Source organism: Canis lupus, chromosome 9, assembly GCF_048164855.1.
Source record: "Canis lupus baileyi chromosome 9, mCanLup2.hap1, whole genome shotgun sequence".
Lineage (NCBI taxonomy): Eukaryota > Metazoa > Chordata > Mammalia > Carnivora > Canidae > Canis > Canis lupus.
Window position 1 is genome coordinate 14,565,029 of NC_132846.1, and position 18,306 is coordinate 14,583,334.

Consider the following 18,306-nt stretch of genomic DNA (forward strand, 5'->3'; position numbering starts at 1 on the left):
ACCCTGAGATCACGACCTAAGCCAAAATCAAGAGTCAGACGCCTAACTGAGCTTCCCAGGTGCTGTACACGTATATCATTCTTGGCTGGGCTGGATATGTGCCTCATTATGGGATAGAGAAGGAAAAACACTCTCACACACAGATCCTATCCCTTCAATCATTTGGGATATAGTGGCCTGCTATAAAATTGCTGCCATAAAATAAAATAAAATAAAATAAAATAAAATAAAATAAAATAGCTCTCACAAAGAAGGGCTACCTGCAAGTCAATATTCTTAAATATTGAGAATAAATAAATATTCTCATCATTTTGGGTAGGCATCTCACTTACATTTGGATTCAGGAGCCAATTTATCTGGGTTTCGATACTACCTCTGTCACTTACTAGTTACATGACTCATCTATAAGATGAAGATGATAATAGTACTTTGTGTGATTGTTCTGAAGGTTAAATATGTTAGTTTATGTGAAGTAATTAGAACAGGATGGCAGATAGTAAACTCTATGTAAACATTAGTAGTGATTATTGTTATTTGACTGGAATGCAGTATAGTCAATTATTCAGTATGTAAGTTAACTCATTTAGGTAACTATATATAGACATTTCTTAATTACCAATTTATTGCTGAGATGATACTTTGTAACAGCTAATTTAATTTTTTCCCTAACTAAAATTAGTGCAGCCCCTGGGCTATTGACCACCCTTTTGACTGTGCACTGCTCCATACCCAAAACTACTCAAGGAAAGATGCTTGGTCATGTCCTCATTAAGTACTTCTTGGCCCATATGGGAGGCAAAATGGTCTTCTATTTACACTCCTCTAGTTTCAAAAATATGTAACTATATGGCTCTATTCCATGCACTACCCATAGAGTATCACCTCACACTCACTGTTCTCAAAATGTATCAGAAATTCAACTGGAAAAAATTACTTATGAAAGTTTGCCTGAAGGATATCAAACTCCTCAAAATGATTAAATAATAAAAATAGTAATAATAATCCTATAAGGATTCTGTTAGGATCATTGTCTTATTTATTTAATTATCTATCTATCTATCTATCTATCTATCTATCTAAAAAAGAACACACGAGAGACAGAGAGAGAGAGAACACACCAGTGGTGAGAAGGGCCAGAGGAAGAGGGAGAAGAAGGCTCCCCGTAGAGCAGGGAGCCTAATGTGGGACTCAATCCCAGGACCTTGAGATCAGCTGCTTAACTAACTGAGCCACCCAGAGGCCCCTCATTGTCCTTTTTATTAAAAGATGTCCTCTCAAAAGGAATTCAAGGAGAAATTTTCTTTCTGGACTCAGTATCAGAAATGTTAACAAAACATTAATGTTCATTGAGTGCTGCCAAAAACTGATGAAGTTTCAAAGTACTCTCTGTGTATTAACTCATTTAATGTGTGAGACACTTCTGTGAATAGATAACATAATTATCATTTGTTTTACAGGTGAGAAAACTGAAACATAAAGCAATTAAGTTACTTGTCCAAATTACGTAGCTAGTAAGTTATAAAGACAGTGTTGGAACTCAGATAGCCTACCTCCAAGGAATAGTCTCCAAACCACCATCCTTACTGCCTCTTGGAAAATCTGTTCTGCTCCTGAACAGCCAGTGTGGTTTTGTCTCATTGATTTCTGTGAATCGCAAAATTAATTTGCATTTATTGCTAGGAATTTCAGAGCCAAATTCCTAGCCATGCAAGAGATCTCATGGCATAAATTTTGCATCACAACCTAAATTCTAATTTTTATCTTTTATTTATTATTTACATTTTTTCTTTGTCTCATTATCCTTATCCACTTACAAAAATCATGTGTGCCATGGGCACCTGGGTGGCTCAGTCGGTTTAGCATCTGCCCAAGTTCGGCTCAGGTCATAATCCCAGGGTCCTGGGATCAAGTCCCACATTAGGCTCCCTGTTCATCTGGGAGCCTGCTTCTCCCACTGCCTGCTGTTCCCTCTGCTTGTGCTCTCTTTTTCTCTCTGTCTCTGTCAAATAAATAATAAAAATAAAATCTTTAAAAAAAAAAGTAAATTACCTGTGCCTGATATCAACACCTATCAAGAGCAGTAAGGAAAGGAACATTACAAGCCAGTGTTACTCATGAACATAGGTATAAAAATATTAAAAACAAACAAAAAATATATTAAAAACATTAACAAACTCATTTAAACAACATACAAAAAATGTAATCAGATTGGATTTATCTCAGGAATATAAAGATACTTTATCATTAGAAATATGTGAATAATAAAATTCATATTAACAAATTAAATGAGAAAAACAATATAACCACCTGAATTCATGCAGGGAAAAAAGCTTTTAATAAAATATAGCTTCCATTCATAGTAAAAAAATTTTAATGAACTTGGAATCAAAGGGAAGTTTCTTCCCTTCTATTAATAAAAAGTTTTTAAAGATAAGCCTACAACAAACAACATATTAACAGTGAAACACTGAAAACATTCCCTTTGAGATCAGGAACATGACAAGGGTTCCCATTATCTCCCTTTGTATTCAACACTCTACTGTGCCTAGCCAACAGAGAAAGGAAAGATAAAGAAGAAATAAAACAATCAATATTTAGTGATGATATGACTGCATATGTAGAACATAAAAATTCGACAGGTAAATTACCAGAATTAATAAGAATCAGGAAGCAAAAATCAAATGCATTCTACATATCAAGAAATAAGAATAAAAACAAATAAGAGTAAAAATTTTAAGAGATACCATTCTCTTGCACTGTATGTTAACTGAAATTTATTTTTTTTTTGTTAACTGAAATTTAAATAAAAACTTGAAAAAGAAAAAAAAAGCAGAAGCACAAAAAAAGAAAAAAGAGAAAGATCATTCTCAATAGCATTTTATTTTATTTTTTTGTTTTTGTGGGGGTTTGGGTTTGTTGTTTTTTTTTTAAGATTTCTTATTTATTTATTCATGAGAGACACACACAGAGAGGCAGAGACATAGGCAGAGGGAGAAGCAGGCTTCCTGCAAGGAGCCCAATGTAGGACTTGATCCCTGACCTTGGGATCATGCCCTGAGCCAAAGGCAGACAGACGCTCAACCACTGAACCACCCAGGAATCCTCTCAACAGCGTTTTAAATAGATATTTATGGAAAAAATTATAAATCTTAGTAAAAAAACATTTTTAAAAAAACTAAATGAAAATAGAAATATATTAAGTTCATGGATTGAAAAACTCAATAATTTAAAGATGTCAGTTTTTCCCAAGTAGATATCATAGCAGTCAAAATCCCAATGTTTTGCTTATTTGTTTGTGAAGCTTCACAAGCTAATTCTAAAATTTATATGGAAGTGCCCAAGCCAAAAAGAGATAAAATCCTATTAACAAAGAACATGGTAAGGTAACTTGTTCTACCAGATATTAAGACTTTTTAAAAACTATAGACTTTGGAACAGTATAATATCTGTGCAAGAATAGATAAGTGGATGGATGAAATAAAATAATGAATCCAAAAATGATCCCATACATGTATGGATGTTTGATATTTGACAGAGTTGGTCCTATAAATTAAGGAAAAAAATGGGCTTTTTTGGTAGATGGTGTAGGACAATTATCCAAATGGAAAAATGTAAAATTGGACTTCAACCACACACAAAGTCCAGGATGAAAGTCCCAAAAGCAAAGGGTAAAATCTAAAACTTTTAGGTGAAAATTTAGGAGAACATCTTAGTCCCAAAAGCAAAGGGTAAAATCTAAAACTTTTAGGTGAAAATTTAGGAGAACATCTTAATTACCCATGGATGGAAAAGGTCTTATTTGTAAATAAGACTAAAAACACAAACCATAAAACAAAAGCTCAATAAATTTGACAGCATCAAAATTAAGAACTTCTGTTTACAAAAGTATTCCATAAAAAAGGAGAAAAGACATCACAAGATTGGAGAAAATATTGTTAATTCATATAAGCCACAAAGGACTCACAACCAGAATATATAAATAACTCATATGAATCAATTTTTTAAAAGGTAAACAACTCAGAAAAGAGCTTTGAACAGGTACCTTCACAAGAGAAAACCTGGATGACCAATAAATATATGAAAGGATGCCCAGTTTCGTTAGTGATCAAGGAAATACACATTAAACCACAGCCACAAGATTGACAAAAATGTAAAAGAGTTTAAACATTTCAAATGGGGATCCCTGCCTGGGTGGCTCAGTGGTTTAGTGCCTGCCTCTCCCTCTGCCTGGGTTTCTGCCCCTCTCTCTCTCTTTCTATGTCTATCATGAATAAATAAATAAAATTTAAAAAAATAAAAATAAACATTTCAAATACCATGCATTGGTCCTCACCAATGATGAGGAGCAAAAGGATGCCTTGCCCACTGCCACTGAGGAGATTGGAGCAGTCACTTTGGAAAACAGTTTGACATTATCCAGCATGGAAAGGGGGTGAAGTCAAACACGACAACGTCATTTTGTATAGGGACAGAATTGCTTTTGTTGGGAAGAGTTAATGCAGAAGGTCAGCAAAACATAGATAGTTCACGGTTAGTTCAGTCTCCCAGAAAGTGTGAAGGGCCAGGGCGCTGCTAGGTGAGCCAGAGAGCTCTGCTCCAGAGGCAGGACCCCAGGAGAATGGCCTTGCTAATGGGTAGAATGGCGGGTATGGATGGGATTTGATTCGTGTCAAGTAATCCGAATTTTGGATGCCAGCTATCCAGAGAATTGTCTGGCAATACCGCGGCTAACATCCCATAACCTTGTGAGAAATTGAGTGGGAGCACAGCTCCTTCTGAGTTAAGGGGGAGCTCCTCATTCCAGCCTTCCTGGTGCTGAGCAACCTGAACCTCCAGGGGCATTTATCAGATAATCACACTTGTCTCTTCTCAACTAGTAAAGCTGACCATGTGTCCTACATGCCAAGAATCTCACTCTCTTCTACACGTATAATATTGTACATGCACAATAATATTAATAGTTGCATTGCTTATAAAAGCAAAAACTGGAAACGACCCAAATATCTATTAGTAGTAGCCTGGATGAATAAACAGCAACATACTCAAATACTGGAATACTACAGAACAGAGAAAATAAATGAAATTTGGTTATATGCACCAATATATTAAAATCTCAATAAAAATATTTTCTATAGATGTATTTATTTATTTGAGAGACAGAGAGTGAGAGAGAGCATGCACAAGCTGGGGCAGGGGTAGAGGGTGAAAAAGAGGGAAGGCTGACTCCTCACTGAGTGGAGGGCCCCGAAGCTGGGCTCAATCTCATGACCCTGAGATCATGACCAGAACCGAAACCAAGAGTTGCACACTTAACTGACTGAACTGCCCTCAATGACATAATATTTAGAGTAAGAGGCCAATCACAGAATTCAAAAAAGCAAAACAAAATATACATTATTTAGGGATATACTTTTAAATGGTAAAATTGCTCTAGAAGAGCCCTAATGGGTGCTTCCGAAACCCTGTCAGTGCTGTGTATCTTAACCTGAGCAGCAGATAAACCTGTTGCCTTCATTGTTACTATTCTTTCAACAGTACATACACATTTTTTACACTCTTCTATTAAGATATTTAATTTAAAAAATAAGGAGAGAGAAGAAATTACAAGTATATGAATAACAAAGATAAACCTTCAAGCCAGACTTCAATTATTATCCTTGAGATTTCCAAGAATATTATTGCTAAATCAAAAAGCAGAAACACTCTTGGAGGGTCAGCATGTAGACACACTTCAGCAGAACCCATTATTTTACATTTTCTTTTATCCTGTGTACATTTATGTAGTGGCCTTCACTCTTCTGGATCAAGGTAAAGCCTAAATGAACCAATAAGAAGGTGAGGAGGTGGGACTAGATGTGGGAACAGAGCCCCATTGCCTGTGTGGTGCTATTCCCCAGCAGAAACATAGCTTCAAGTCCCATGCAAGAGAAATTGCAAATGTGGTGGGGTATCTCCCCAGGCTCGCAGCTCTTGAGCCCTTATAAACCAACACATGCACATGCACACACACACACACACACACACACACACACACACACACAAACAGGAATTCTTCTCACTGTCAGCCTGTGAATACCCTCCTGGGTTTTCCTGACTGTCCATAGCTGGAGGCCTGCTGGGGCCACCTACTATCAGCTTTCCCATCCACCTGGAACTTATGGCAGCCTTGTCCCATGTGTACATGAGATTCATTATTTGGGGGATCCCTGGGTGGCGCAGTGGTTTGGCGCCTGCCTCTGGCCCAGGGCGCGATCCTGGAGACCCGGGATCGAATCCCACGTCGGGCTCCCGGTGCATGGAGCCTGCTTCTCCCTCTGCCTGTGTCTCTGCCTCTCTCTCTCTCTCTGTGTGACTATCATATAAATAAATATACAAAAAAAAAAAAAAAAAAAAGAGATTCATTATTTGGCTCATCTTGACGGAAATGTGGTGACTTCACAACTGCTGATAACTATCAGCAAATAGTCTGACATAAACATTCTAAGAGACACTCTTTTTTTCCAGAGGCTTTGCAGGGTATGGAAACAAATACTGTTGACTGGGCCTGGGGAGAAAAGAAATCTTTGCAGCCCTTGTGTCTTCCACCTAGTGTGGGCCTAGGGACTGCTCTGCAGACACCCCCAACTGCACCGTCCACTCATGGCCAGCAGAGCCCTTCCCCAGCAGGCGGAAGTACTCGTCTCAAGGCTTGTCTTCCCCTTTCCCCATTTCACTGTCTCTGAGGTATCTTTTATCCTCAGCACCAGCATGGTGACTAGCCTCTACCGCTGGCAGAAACCACCTGGAAAACTAGTGGCACCCTACTGTCTTTACCCAAAAGAAAACAGGGGTTCAGATTGTCAAAGAAACATGTCAAAAGCCACAGAGCGGGCGGTAAGAGGCAGGATCATTAGTCTTCTGAATCCCATTCCTATTTGCTGCTGAGGCATGAAGGTTGCAGTAACAGCTATATTGTATACCAGTTCTTGGAGGCTCAGGCCTGCATCTCTGCCCTGGCAGAAACAAAATGAACTAATTAAATGCTTGCCACTGGCTTATTTTGGAAACCTCATGGAGTGTGTGAGAGTCTGAATGAATTTCAGGCCACTATTGATTGCTTCAAATGTGGAGGAAATCATCCAAGCATGGGAAGAAGGTGAGGAAGCTAAACCCGTGGCTGAGGGTTATTAATATTGTAATACTTTTGCTTATTGGCGCAGAAAAGCAACTCTTGGCTATAAGGGACTAAAGCTTTAAGGCTGTAATGGAGGAGAGTAAATAGAATCCTTCAAGGTTGAAGAAGAGTCCAACCAAATACTCCACCTAATTGCTTTGGAATAACCAAGATCACCCTGCTTACTGTGCGAGAAAGAAAATCAATAGATTGTATTTAGAGGAAACTAAAAGCACAATTGGGTCATTCTCTGTGTGGCTAGTAGAGAGTGGTACCCTGGCATAGATCCCCAGAGGGACAGCAATTAAGTGAAAACCAGTTCATGCTGCCTAAAATAATCTAACAACTTTTAAATATAAAATAGTTGGTTGCAAAACTTAAAGGCTTCCAGTGGATCTATAGAACTACCCATTGTTGAGAGGCTTTTATAATGCACGTGAACCTTTGCTCACCCTCCTTCCAGCACGTACTCCATAAAGGTGTGATTTAATCCAGTGGTAAAATTGATAAGGTTTTTAGGTCACAGCATTAGTCTCAGTCACAGAGATTTCATGGAACCTAATTAAATCTCTCCTATTTCTCACGAAGAAAAATTTCTTAGGCTTTCAATCCAAAGCTTTACCTGCCCAACTTTTGAACTTTCTTTTCCAAAATTACCTGACATTGCCCGTCACATGGTAAAATCACTTCAGAGAACACAGGATGCTTTACAGAAAGATGTGGCTTCCTCCAATTGTTGGCACAGTTCTGATCCAGACCAAACAAACTTAGAACCCCCTGGCCTCGAGCTGTGACCATCCAACCCATCACCTCTCAGGATGTACCTGTTAGTAGTGACATTTGGGAAGTCACTAACATTTGTGAGAGCCTCTAGCTGAGATTTGGGTGGACATTTAAACAAGCCATGTTATTTGTTTCAAAGGAAGTTATGGATCAAACGATTTTCAATACTGTGTCAAACTAAGCAATTCTAAAAACACTTCAAAATTAAGTAAAGTACAGCTCTTTCATTATTTTTAAAGATTCTATCCATTCATTCATGAGAGACACACACACAGAGAGGCAGAGACATAGGCAGAGGGAGAAGCAGGCTCCCCATGGGAAGCCCAATGTGGGACTGGATTCCAGGACTCCGAGATTGCGACCTGAGCCAAAGGCAGATGCTCAACCCTTGAGCCACATAGGAGCCCCAACAGCTCTTTTATAATAAGGATTTTTAAGGTCATTATTAATTCATTCTGTGTTAGCTGAAAAAAAAAAAAGTGCAATTTTAGCAAAAGATCATGTAATTGGACTTGTGGCTTACCCTAAAGTCTGCCGGACTGTGGCTCGTCATTTCCCTTGGCCCTTGCATCCAATCAGTCGTCAGTCTCCAAAGCCCCTGCTCCAAAACCTGTTGGATCCCCTCCCTCCTCATATTCCTCTGGCCTCTGGCACCACCTCCTTGGGGCTCCATCTGGATCCCAGGCTCCACCTCCCGCCTCTGTATGCCTCCACACCACGCTGCTGACTTCTGCCCTTTATATCCTCCCTAGCTCTCCTTTGCTTAGAGAAGCAGTCCAAACCCTTCAGCAGCATTGTGACCCCTCACAAGACCAAGACCCCTCACTGCCACAGCCTCACGTTTCTCTGCTGTCCAGCACCCCGGACATCGAGGACAAGCTAGAGCCCCCTTTCCTCACACAGGCCTGGCACTTCATGTCTCTGACCTTTTTTACATGACACTTTGCCTGAAGTAATTTTCCCATGCTCCTTTCCCAGGAAAAATTCTACTTAACCAATACACTGCTCTTCACTACTTTGTTTTTCGGGGTTTTTTTAAAAGATTTTTTTTTTTTTTTTTTTTTTTTTTAGAAAGAGCACGTGCATGCCATGGGAGGGGCAGAGAGAGAAACAGACTCCCAGCTGAGCAGGGAGCCCCATGCAGGGCTTGATCCCAGGACCCCAGGATCAGGACCTGAGCTGCAGGCAGACTCTCAACTGATTGAGCCACCCAGATGCTCCTGCTCCTCACTACTTCTTGAAGCACCACCCATCCTCCCCTCTCTTCCATAATTCCATTGCTTTCTGGAACATGTTTATCATCCTGGGTACACGGTCAGCTCCTTGTGGGCAGGGCCCTTGCTAGGCTTATCTCTGTGTGTCCTCTGTGCTTCTCTCAGTGCTCAGCACATGGAAGCTACGGTGCATCTTTACTGAAAGAATATATTCTATTGGATTTCCAGAGAAGTGATATTGTCCCAAAGACCTGAGATTTGAGTCTCAGCTCTATTGTATACTTTGCAAGAGATGACAGCTCAGTGAGGTGCAATGCAACATCCACACCCATTTATTTTACAAAAACATTTATTTTATCACCAGGTTTGATGTGTAATGCTGGCACTGCTGTGTTGACATTATGTCTTTTTGTTGTCACATATTTTACCAGGGAGATGCTTCTTTGCATCTCTATCAGAGAAAAACACTCTCGAAAATGTCTTCTCTAAACTTAAAGATTAAAGCTCCTTCCATCTCAGGAACTATAAAGCTACCTGTACATCTCGTTTGGCTTTAATGTCGTCGTAAAAAGTAGCACCGCTCACCCTACAGATGCGTCCACTCAATAGAGTTATGAGGTGGGAACGGTACGGACATGTTGGTTTGCCCAATGACTTGTACAAACTAGGCACTCAGGAAGTGATTGTTGAATTATCATTGTCGGTCTACTTTTTAAAAGAATATTCTGGGAGCAAAACCAATGCCTGGCTTGGAGCAGTAGTAGCCTCACCTCGGCTGCTGAGGGTTTCTCTGGCCAGTGTTGCTCCCACCAGTCTACAGCATGGGAAATATCTTCATGAACCTCTTCAAGGGCCTTTTTGGCAAAAAAAGAAATGGGCATTGTCTTGGTGGGCCTGGATGTTGCAGGGAAGACCACTATCCTGTACAAAGTAAAGCTGGGTGAGATCGTGACCACCATTCCCACCATAGGCTTCAACGTGGAGACCGTGGAGCACAAGAACATCAGCTTCACCGTGTGGGACATTAGCGGCCAGGACAAGATCTGGCCTCTGTGGCACCACTACTTCCAGAATACACAAGGCCTCATCTTTGTGGTTGACAGCAGCAACCAAGAGCGTGTGAACGAGGCGGGTGAGGAGCCCATGAGGGTGCTGGTGGAGGATGAGCTCAGGGATGCCGTCCTGCTGGTGGTGTTGGCCACCAAGCAGGGCCTCCCGAATGCCACGAACGTGGCTGAGATCATGGAGGCGCTGGGGCTGCACTTCCTGGGCCACAGGAACTGGCACATTCAGGCCACCTGTGCCACCAGCGGGGATGGGCTCTGTCCAACCAGCTCGGGAGCCAGAAGTGAGCGCCCCTTCCCCTCGCTCCCTCCTTCCACCCTGCTTTACCCTCCTGTGGTGCGAGTGCCAGAAGCTGGCCCCATGGCCTGCGCAGTGTGCTTCGCCGCGCTGTCAAGGTGCAGCCGCAGCCCGCAGCCGGGTTTTTATTTAATGTAAATAGTTTGTGTTCCCAACGAGGCAGTTCCCGGTTGCGGTTCAATACTGAGAAGGGATTTAGGCACGCGGGGCCTCCTCTGGGCGTTCGGTCTATGTTGAGATCCGTTTTGGTGGTTGGTTTTTAACCCAAACTCAGTGCATTTTTTTAAACATTTTTTTTATTTTTTATTTATTTATGATAGTCACAGAGAGAAAGATTGAGAGAGAGAGAGAGGCAGAGACACAGGCAGAGGGAGAAGCAGGCTCCATGCACCGGGAGCCCGACGTGGGATTCGATCCTGGGTCTCCAGGATCGCGCCCTGGGCCAAAGGCAGGCGCCAAACCGCTGCGCCACCCAGGGGTCCGTCAGCGCATTTTTAAAGTGGTCACAAACACAAGCAAAGGAGAACACCGGAACACAAGAAGGGAGAGACGTGCCCAGTGCAGGCTCTGCGGGGGCGGCCAGGGTCCAGCCCACCAGCGGGCCCTTTCCCGTGGGGAACGTGAGACGCGCCAGAACCGGCCGCGGTCCGTTCTGCGTGGTCAGGACAGGGTCCCTGTGACCGCTCTGTCTCGGGGCCCCCCGCATCCCCTAGCGTTTGGGCTTGTGCCTGTGCCCTCACGGCCGCCCTGGAGACGGGCTGGGGCTGCGCCGCCGCCCCCGGACCCCGCGGAGGGAGCCCGGCCTCCCCGGGGGCGCACAGGCCCGTCTGCCCGCGCCTCGCCTCGCCCCGAGCCCAGGGCGCCCCTGTCCACGTGCGCTTTCACTCCCTCGGCCTGCAAGGGTCAGATCTGCCATCGAAACGACGACCTCCACTGTTTTCTTTTGTATTTTGATAAACACTGAAGAGGCTGGAGCTGTTCCACTTTGCCTCGGTTCTGAAGTCCTCAGAACCGGTTTATTTGGTGTCGGGGAACCTCTTACTGCTTTCAATACACGATTAGTGATCAACTGTTTTGTATACTTTGTATGATACTTTTCAGTTTCCATTTCGACAAACAAGCACTGCAATTATAGCTACTAGAATAAAATCTCTTTAACTATTAAAAAAATTATAAATAAATAAATAAATAAATAAATAAATAAAAGAATATTCAGGAAATACTTCTCCTCAGTGTTAGCAACTTCCCTCTTTGCTTTTGGGTCTGGTTGATCATTTCGTTATACACTCCACTTTCAACTCCAAGACAGACATAGTAACCCTCACTAGCACACGGCTTTTATTACGGTTTGTTTCAAATTTTGCTTTTTAAAAATTTCTATATTATTAATTTTTATGTATACTCACATGGTACCGAAAATTTGAAAAGAAATATACATGTATTAAATATAATAAATAACATGGCACAAAATTCTAAAGGGAACAATATTAAAGGGGAAAATTCTTCCCCTTCCCTTTGTCTTTCAGCTCCTCTCTCCTTCCTTGATGGCAATAAACATTGCTGGGTATCCATCCTTCCAGAGGTAGTCGGTGCATATAAAACCAATTCATTTTTTTCCCTTTTCCACATTTGATAACATAGTATACACACTGTTCTACACTTGCTCTTTTCATTTAAGTGAAGGTTGTTTTGCATCTGTCCATAAGAGCATTCTCATTCTTCTTAAGAGCTATTGTCTTCCACTGTGGCTCTAAATCATCCAACCAAGTATAATGAGTGGAGTGCCCAGGCCCTGAGACATTCAGGTCACCTCCTGGTGGCTGCATAAGACATATACCATGGGTGAACCACAAGACTCTTAATCTCAGCTCAGGTCTTGATCTCAGTGTTGTGAGTTCAAGTCTTGTGTTGGGCTTGATGCTGGGCATGGAGACAACTTAAAAAACAAAGGGAAGGGAAGGGAAGGGAAGGGAAGGGAAGGGAAGGGAAGGGAAGGGAAGGGAAGGGAAGGGAAGGGAAAGGAAGGGAAGGGTTGCCCCTTATGTATCTGACACATACATGGACTGAAACCATTTTGTACCACATCTAGCTAAGCCAATTGGCGCAAAAGACTTTATGAAAGTAGAAAAGTATGGTTATGATCACCACACCATCAATAGGGCTATATATTCTGAATCTAGCCCTTGGGTGATGGCTCAAGATGAACGTATGATTTCCTTAGGATCTGCTCAGCAAGTTTCTTCTTAGCTTAGTAGTAGTAGATCCAATGAAATTAATAAGGGTGAGATATACTTATTCAGCCTTATCATCTTTGTACCATTTAGACTTTATATTATACGTAATGAGTTAACTACAAGTTCATCTCCACCATAACTCTCGTATGATTTATGATTAGAATAAAAATGAATACAACTGTGGAAGATATATTTAAGGTGATTTCTCTCTTTTTTTTTCTTTTCTTTCTCTTTATCTGCATCATACAATCCATTAACCATCAACCACATTTGGAGTGATTTCTTGAAATGTGGCTAGTGCCAACTGAGATATACCAGAAGTATAAAATAGACTTCTTATAAATATATATAGTCTCTCATTAATAACTTTATATTGATCATGTGTTGAAATTATATTTTGATTATATCAGGTTAAATAAAATATTATTAAAATTATTTTCACCTGTTTCTCTTTCAGTGTGGCTACTAGAAAATTTTAAATTGCATGTGTGGCTCACGTTGTATTTCTACCAAACAGTCTTGGTCTATAGCATGCATTTACTTCCTACTTAATATGAAGGCAGACTAGAATGATAAAAGTACATTCTGTTTTAGCTTCTCGAATGTAGGTTTTGCCTTTTCTTTTGCTTAATAAACTTAAGGAATTTTAAAGTTCAGAATTCATATATGATTCATCAAAATGTGACAAAGAAAAGGGAACCAAAACAATGAGTTCTGAAAATACAATTGCTATTGAGGAAGCATGGAAGGTGATGTCACACCCACCAGAAGTTTACATCAGGAAATGCTTGGAGAGACTCCTCACATCAGAAACAGGCTACTGGAGCGTGGCTACGAGGAACGGTAACTGAATCGTCAGTTCCTGAGTTTACCAGTCTGAGCCTTAGAATAATGATGCTCCTCTCCAGACATCCTCTGATATTCTTTTTATCCAGTTTCTTTTTTTCTCTTGCTGATTTCAGCTTGAAAACTCAGAGGCAGGGGATCCCTGGGTGGTGCAGCGGTTTAGCCCCTGCCTTTGGCCCAGGGCGCGATCCTAGAGACTCGGGATCAAATCCCACGTCGGGCTCCCAGTGCATGGAGCCTGCTTCTCTCTCCTCCTGTGTCTCTGCCTCTCTCTCTCTGTGTGTGAATATCATAAATAAATTAAATTTTAAAAAATTTTAAAAAAAGAAAACTCAGAGGCAGAGTGTTAATCAGAGTTAGGTTAAAAACCTCTAGGATTTCATAGTGTCAAAATTAAAAGTTGTATTTTCAGGATTTCTTTTGTAAAGAATATGAATTACCTGGCCTCTGTTATCATTATCAAAAACGAATCTTTTCCAGCTTCAGGTCATAGGAAGAACATTGTAGCAGGCACCAAGAATACAAATCTACATAGTTCCTGTCCTCAGGAGATGTACAGTCTGACAGGGACATCCAGAGCAATCCCTTTCCTTTCTCATTAAGGAAGGAATATTTTGATTATGGACTGTCTGGCCTCCTTGGACTGGCTCAGGAGCCTCATTTGCCAGCTTTCTATAACCAAATCCCTGCCGTGCTGATGCTGAAGCACCTCTGTCTGAGTTGCTGAGAGGCACCTCTATCCTAAACTCCCTACCATCTGGAACGTGGGCCCCTGTGACATTTGGTTTGCAGGTCACATATGAATCACCTTGGGTGTTCCCTGTCCACAGCAGCCAATGGCAAATAGTCTGCTCATGAGCGGAGGTGATGCAGGCCTCTCTCAGGACAGTTCAGTGGCCCTTGCCCGGGAAACTTCTCCCCACTGAGGTGCGTTTTATTTACACAATGTGGCCTATACTTTGAGTCAGACCATTTCACTCAGGGCCTCAGAACTTCAGGAAAATCCAGCTGGCCAATTTTCAAAATTTTCAAAGGTGTAGGAACAAGAGAGAAAAACTTCATTGCATTTACGTAGACAATCGAGGGACTTTTTTTTTTTCTTTCTTTCTTTCTTTCTTTCTTTCTTTCTTTCTTTCTTTCTTTCTTTCTTTCTTTCTTTCTTTCTTTCTTTCTTTTCTTTTTTTCCCCCAGTGAGGGGAAGATCATTGCTGGGTGGTGTCTTTCCCTTTTCAAAGTAACATTCCAACATTTGGCATATTTTTCGGTTTCTTCTCCTCAGCTAGATGTAGTCTGTGAGCTCCTTGGCTCACATCCCTCCTTGACTTCCATTTAGTCCACGGTCCCTTGCCCGTGTTAACGGTTAACAGAGCATGTACTGTAAATTAGCATTTATAAAAATCAATTACACTGCTTCATAAGACAGAGCAGAAACTTAGATTGTCTTCACCAGATCATTTGTATTTATCTGTTAATTATAAACCTTAATTGTCTCTTTTTATCATATTAATTTGCACAAATTGTACAACTTCAGAGTTTAGCAGTTTTCAAGCCCTTGAAATACAATTATTCTCTTAACATTCTTTTCAGAAACATGGTATTCATTAATGATTAGGTTGGTAAAAATTAGCAGTTCTGATAATTGGCCTTGGCTTCTCCTTGGCTTTTTTTTCTTTCCCCACTAAAATCCCGGTTCTCACAATTATGCATGCCTGTTAGCCTCTCACTGTGCCCAGCTCTGTTTTAATTGGACTTCATGGCCCATGAGATTTCACAGGGTTTTGGCTCAAAGTAGAATATAGTTCTATCCCAGTGAACTTATTCCAAGTAGGTTTGACTCTTTTCCCCTCTCCCCAGCAGAACCTAGACTTTTGTCCCAAGGGACAGTCTATTTGCCCTAACCTTTGATATAAAAAGACTTATATATGAAGGAAGAACAAAGCTTTCCAAATTCCAGCTCCATTTGTGTAACCCTTGCCCTCCTGCACTTTGCAAGTTGGTGAGCAAACATGAGGAAGAAGAGGGTTTCTAGGCTTTCACCGACCACTCCATGTGGCAGCCACTTAGGAGGTGTCATAAGTCACATAGCATTGTATCCAAAGGCCAAAATAAACTTTCTTCTTTCAAGAGGCTGCATGAATCTGAGTTATGTGAAGTAAGTGATACAGACTGAGGGACCAGGCATCCTGAATACCCTGGCACCGAGCAGCTTCCTGCCTTGGGTACTACAGGCACATTCCAGAAGCCTTATACCCAACTTTGATGATGCACCCAACATGATCAAGTTGCATGTTCTTTCCCATAGGAGCAATGAGGAGGAAGGTACCCTGTCCCCTTCTGCCCCACATAAGGGAACAAAGATGAAGATTTTGTCCTATCCTACTTGGGAAACCCAAGTGTGAGGTGGTTACCCAAGATCATAAGAGGAGGTATCTGATACAACTAGAACTCTGAGTTCTCTGACTGGGTACCCAGAAATGCTCAGCTCACCATGATTCTGCCGCTTTAGAAGCAACAGTTCAGAAGTTAAGCCTCATCTCCTATGTCATCCAAGATGGGACCCCAGCCATATTCAAATTTGCAAGTCAAGACCTAAAGTCTCTGAGCTGTAGTTTCCCAAGGATTTGTTCATTTTACTGGTTTCCTGGAGGGGCTATGGAAAGGCTGGCTGCCCAGAAGGGATCCAGGAGGCCAACAGCCCTCCATGTACTAGAGGATGGGGTGACTGGGCCTTCAAAAGAAAAAGGCTTCTCTTTGTGTTCCAGATCCAGTAACACTCTATGGTACTCTTCATATCAGGTTTCTTTTAAGAAAAGGCGTGTTTTTCCACACACAAATCATTTGCCAAGTAGATCTGTCAACATTCTGCCTACAACCTTGTTTCCTCTTCCTGGCTTGCACCAGCTTGTGCCATAGAAATGTGGTCAGAATGCCTCTCAAAAATCTCTCCCCATCCCACAGTTTCTGTCAAATGGGGCAATTCAGCCTCTTCTGCCAGCTCCTGGCCTCAGGGACTGAATCCAGTGACAAGGTGGGAAGCTGGAATTTCCCATATTCCTAGAAAATGACAAATTTTGGCTGAAAATAAGGCATTCACTCAGCCAGCCACGTGAACTTGTGAACTCTGTGAATTTGAAGAGAGGACTACTATCATTCCCTCAAATGAGGTGACAAACAATGGCCAGAGTGGTGAGAACATATCTGCCTGGTTAGCACTTTGGGTAAAGGGTGGGAGGTAGAAGCAGAACTTTCTACAGCAAAGAGCTTCTTCCTGTGAATATCTGTCTCTGCAGGAAAGGCATCCGGGTATTATTGATCACCTCATGCTAACTATGACAGTGTCATTGCCTGCTGTTTTTCTACCCCAGGGCACAACGTGAATAAACAACAGAGTGTCAGGCATTCAGACCTACCCTTGCTGGCTGCCCATCCTGGCTTCCCCGTCACTCATTCCCCCTGATAGGTATGCCCACGGCCTCTTCTGTAGCCCGGGCACCACACTCCTTACACTGTCAGAGCACAGGGCCACAGATGACTCAGCTAGCGGTCACCTGACGATGTCAGTCTAAGTAGAAGCAGCTATTGCCAAGCTGTGTGGCTAATGCAAATCCAGCCATTGCTTGTCACTGAGCACCCAGAACAGGTGAAGAAAGAAGGGTTATCCCACCTTGTTCAAGTTCAACCACATAGTCAAGGCTAACCTAGGGGCCCGAGTTTCAAACTGATAGAGGGAACACAAGAAGAAATGTGAACTCTGCCTCAGGCCAGTCTGCTGCTAGCACCTCTGTAAGAATTAGGAAAAAGTGTCCCTTCCCTAAGACAAATTCTTTCACATGTCAAAAAAACTCTCATCATAAATGAATAAATCGGGCAGCCCAGGTTGCTCAGCGGTTTAGCGCCGCCTTCAGCCCAGGTGTGATCCTGGAGACCCAGGATCGAGTCCCATGTCGGGCTTGCTGCATGGAGCCTACTTCTCCCTCTGCCTGTGTCTCTGCCTCTCTCTCTCTCTCCGTGTCTCTCATGAATAAATAAATAAAATCTTTTAAAAAATAATAAATGAATAAATCTACCCCTTAGATCTGGCTCCCGGTGTAGTACACCACCTGTGTAACTACACACAGTATCTCTGTCAAAAAGAAAACCAGAAGTAATAATAATAGTAGCTGACGAGCTCTTTACTTCTTGTGAGTGCTGCACTAAACGCCTCAAGTAGTATCTCATCTAATCCTCCCACCAACCCGAAGTACTATTATTATCCCATTTAGATCTTGCAAATTAGGATACTGAGACTGAGCAATCTGCCAAGACCAGAAGCTATTAGGTGCCAAGGCCAAGGTATGAATGCAGATGGGCTTATCCCAGAATCTGAGCTTTGACCACTATGCTCATGGAGGGGAAACCCAGAAACCTATGTAACTTTGGTGTCCATTGAAATAAATGGTACCATCTTAGGGAAGATTTCCTTGAGAAAGAGCCTGTGATCTATTGAGGGCAGGCTCTCCAGGAGAAACCTGCAAGCTAGCAAGGGAAGCAGGAGAGAGAGAGGGAAGATGCTGAGCAAGGATGTGGTCTCAGGTAACACACAGCTTGGCCTTATCCATTAGCACAATTGTTCCACCTTGAGGCAAAGAGGCCAGCCTGCTATACCCCCTTAAATCATTCAGTCATTGGTCATGGGGGTCAAGCAGTGGGAACTTCCATGTATCTCCAAATGAGG

At 42.0% G+C, this 18,306-nt stretch overlaps 1 long non-coding RNA gene and 1 pseudogene across 1 annotated transcript in view; one reads left to right on the forward strand and one right to left on the reverse strand.

The window, feature by feature from the left end:
* Positions 1–1,550: 1,550 nt before the first annotated feature.
* Positions 1,551–18,306, reverse strand: part of LOC140639367 (uncharacterized) — a 36,438-nt gene continuing 19,682 nt past the window's right edge. The window contains exons 2-3 of the long non-coding RNA XR_012036103.1: positions 1,815–1,999; positions 1,551–1,644 (exon numbers count right to left, since the gene is read on the reverse strand). This is a non-coding gene — a long non-coding RNA (uncharacterized lncRNA). The remainder of the gene's footprint in view (positions 1,645–1,814; positions 2,000–18,306) is intronic.
* On the forward strand, positions 9,972–15,336 carry LOC140639366 (ADP-ribosylation factor 1-like; annotated as a pseudogene).